This window comes from Sinocyclocheilus rhinocerous, unplaced genomic scaffold, assembly GCF_001515625.1.
Source record: "Sinocyclocheilus rhinocerous isolate Xijiao unplaced genomic scaffold, SAMN03320098_v1.1 scaffold79, whole genome shotgun sequence".
Taxonomy (NCBI): domain Eukaryota; kingdom Metazoa; phylum Chordata; class Actinopteri; order Cypriniformes; family Cyprinidae; genus Sinocyclocheilus; species Sinocyclocheilus rhinocerous.
Window position 1 is genome coordinate 332535 of NW_015638023.1, and position 3581 is coordinate 336115.

At 38.1% G+C, this 3581-nt stretch overlaps 1 protein-coding gene across 3 annotated transcripts in view; it reads right to left on the reverse strand.

Annotated features, from left to right (window-relative positions):
* The window catches only part of LOC107749403 (protein TMEPAI-like), a 24032-nt gene that overhangs the window by 7071 nt on the left and 13380 nt on the right, over nt 1-3581 (reverse strand). The window lies entirely within an intron of this gene.

Genomic DNA, 3581 nt, shown 5'->3' on the forward strand with positions numbered 1-3581 from the left:
GTGTGTGTGTGTGTGCGTGTGTGTGAGTGTGTGTGTGTGTGTGTGTGTGTGTGTGTGAGTGTGAGAGGTCACATGGTGTCACAATTTGCTTGCAAATTTCCATGGGAATGACAAAGCAGAGAGACACAGAGAGAGAGAGACAAAGACAGAGACAGAGCCTCTTGCTCACTGAGAACCGACTGTGGGAAACTGCAGACAGACATCATAAAACATACGGCCGCAGTCCTGAAGCTGATTGTTAGTGAGAGTTTTATAAAAACAAGGTCATGTGATATTATAGTGAATATAGTTCATCTTTTCTCCTGTACATTAGTGGAACAGTTCACCTAAAACTGTAAATCTGCTCACCCTCAGGTCATCCCAGATCAGGATGAGTTTGTTTCTTCATCAGATTTGGAGAAATGCAGCATTGCATCAGTGTCTCAGCAATGGATGCTCTGCAGTGAATGGGTGCCGTCAGAATGAGAGTCCAAACAGCTGATAAAAACATCACAATAATCCACAAGTAATCCACAGCACTCCAGTCCATCAGTTAACATCTGGAGAAGACAAAAGTGGATTATTGTGATGTTTTTATCAGCTGTTTGGACTCTCATTCTGACGGCACCCATTCACTGCAGAGCATCCATTGCTGAGACAGTGATGCAATGCTGCATTTCTACAAACCTGATGAAGAAACAAACTTTGTCTGTGTTGTTGTACATATTCCGTGACCCTCATTCAGACGGGTGATCCTCAGAGAGACTAGTCACAGGACTTCACCAGCTCTGGATTAACTAGGCCGGATGGTTTGTGTTAGCACAGCATTGGTGAAGGTTCAGACGTGTGTGTTTGGTCTAGCGGCGCAGGTGGCCCTTGAAGAATCAGTCTGAACATGTGTGTGTGTGTGTTTGTGTAACGCCGTTCAAACACACCAAGGGCGGAAAATGCGGTAAACAATGCAAACTATGCTTTAATGAGAGAGGCAGAGACTGACGGTTGAACTCATTCTGAAAAATACAAACTGAATGGTCGTTTAGGAGGATTCAGATGCTGCCTGAACGCTTGAGAACGTCATTCTGCACCGACACAAACCAATGGAAATAATAAAGGGAAGGTTGGGCATCAATCATGATATACAAACGAAATTTAAAACACCAGTGACAAGGTGACCACTGGATGAAAACACATGCAAAAGTTCTCACAGATTTGTCCCGGGCACTGGATTCGGCAGCGTTTGTGCACTTCGAGTCGCTCCAGCTGTGTTTGTGTTCAGGCAAAATAACATTCCAGACTCGGGATAAACTCCAGCCTGTGCTTCATCACGCCGGAATGATCCACTCGTTCAGCTTCAGTTTCACAGTCGAGCGTTTATCAGAGACTAAACCTGAGACTGAACCTCCAGAAACACTGAAACCAAAACGGTCTTCATGCACTGTAAAAAAAAAAAAAATATATATATATATATATACACTACCGTTCAAAAGTTTGGGATCAGTAAGAATTCTCTTCTGAAGACGTCTCTTCTGCTCATCAAGGCTGCATTTATTTGATCAAAAATACAGAAAAAACATTAAAATTGTGAAATATTATTGCAATTTACAATAACAGTGTTCTATGTGAATATCTGTTAAACTGTAATTTATTTCTGTGATCAAAGCTGTATTTTCAGCATCATAACTCCAGTCTTCAGTATCACATGATCTTCAGAAATCAGTATAATATGCTGATTTGTTATCAATGTTGGAAACTGTTTTTGCGTCTTAATATTGTTTTGTAACATTTTTCAAGATTCTTTGATGAATAAATTTTTTTAAAAAAGAACAGCATTTACTTAAAATAGAAATCTTTTCTAACAATACACACTACCGTTCATAAATTTGGGGACATTAGATTTTTATTCTTTCTATTTTTGAAAGAAATTAATACTTTCATTCAGCAAAGATGTGTTAAATTGATAAAAAGTGACAGTAAAGACGTATATTGTTAGAAAATAATTCTATTTTGAATAAATGCTGTTCTTTTGAAATTTTTATTAAGAGAAAGGGCAAGTTGGATTAAATGAAATTTTGAAGTAGAAAAACTGAAATATTTTATTTTCTTGTAAAACATATTTAAAATATATGGTAATACTTTACTTTTTACAGCAGTTATTAACTTTTGTTAATGTGGTTAATAAAAATGTTCATGTTAGTTCACAGTGCACTAACTAGTGTTAAGAAATATAACATTTGATTTTAATAATGTATAAGTAAATGTTGAGATTAACATTAACTAAGATTAATAAATGCTTTAGAAGTATTTTTCATTGTTACAGATGTTAATATTTTGAATTAGATTTTATTTTTATATTTTAATTAAAATGTTAGTACTTTTCTTGTGTATTTATGTAATTTTTTATTATTTTTTATGTTTACATAGTTTTTATTAAGTTTTATTATTTATTAGTTGTTTAGTACTTTATTTATTTTCAAGCAAAAAAATGTTTTTTTATGGTTTTAACGATAATAACCCTGCACACAGAGCTTGAACGAACTCAAACCCAGATCTCGTGAGAAGCAGTCAAACCTGTCGCTAACAGACACTATTAATGTCATGTGACCACGACCAACCCGTCTGTGTTCTCAGACAATACAACCTGATGGAAACACACACACACACACACACACACACAGACACAAGTGCAAACACTTCCCAGACTGGTTTCTCAGACAGACACGTTCGAGCACACAGGCTGAAATAGAGCAAAGGTCACGCTTCACTCTGCGCACACTACTGAGGGAAGGTGGACGAGAACCACAGACAGACAGACAGACTGTCTTCAAGCTCACATGAAGTCAAAATTTTATTTACTTAGTTAGCAGTAGCACACATTATTAGTCTTATGGTTAACAATTCATCCATGCAAGTTAGAAAAAGAAAAAAAAGAAAATTGGCCAGCTATCCAGTGCGTTGTGATTGGCCGAATACCTCTATTATAAACATAGACATAAAGAAATAGGCTACTGTGTATAAAAAAAGAGACAACAGACAATGAGACAGAGACGAATATTCCAGAACATGGGCTTCGTAGCATCACTAACACACGAGGATCATGGGAAGAGATGGTGAGAAATGCTGTGATTTAAATGCTCTCTCTCACTCACACACACACACACGCACACACAACACAAACGCACCGAATGCCACGCAAACTTTCAACTAAACACCGACACAGAAACCAGCACATGATCTCTAGGTTAACTAAACGAACTCCATGTTTCCAGGAAAAGCGTCTCAGACGTCCTGCTGCTTTATGAGACTGAAGTTCACCTGAGGCTTTGGTTCAGCCGTCAGTGTAAATCCACGCTGGCAAACCAGCAACTGCAAACTGCTGAATAGTCCAGAAACAAAGCCGATCTCCTCGCGTCTCTGCCAACAGCATATGGCTCATAGAGGCCAGACTAGCTTTACCTTCAACCTGAGCCGCTGCCAGAGCACTTAATTATTAACTCACACACTCAGACTGGAACTGTTAATGGAGACTAAAATAGCCAGCGCTCGCTGATATGAGTGTCTGAGCCTTATAACAGATCACACACAGTGAGTCAGAAACACACAGT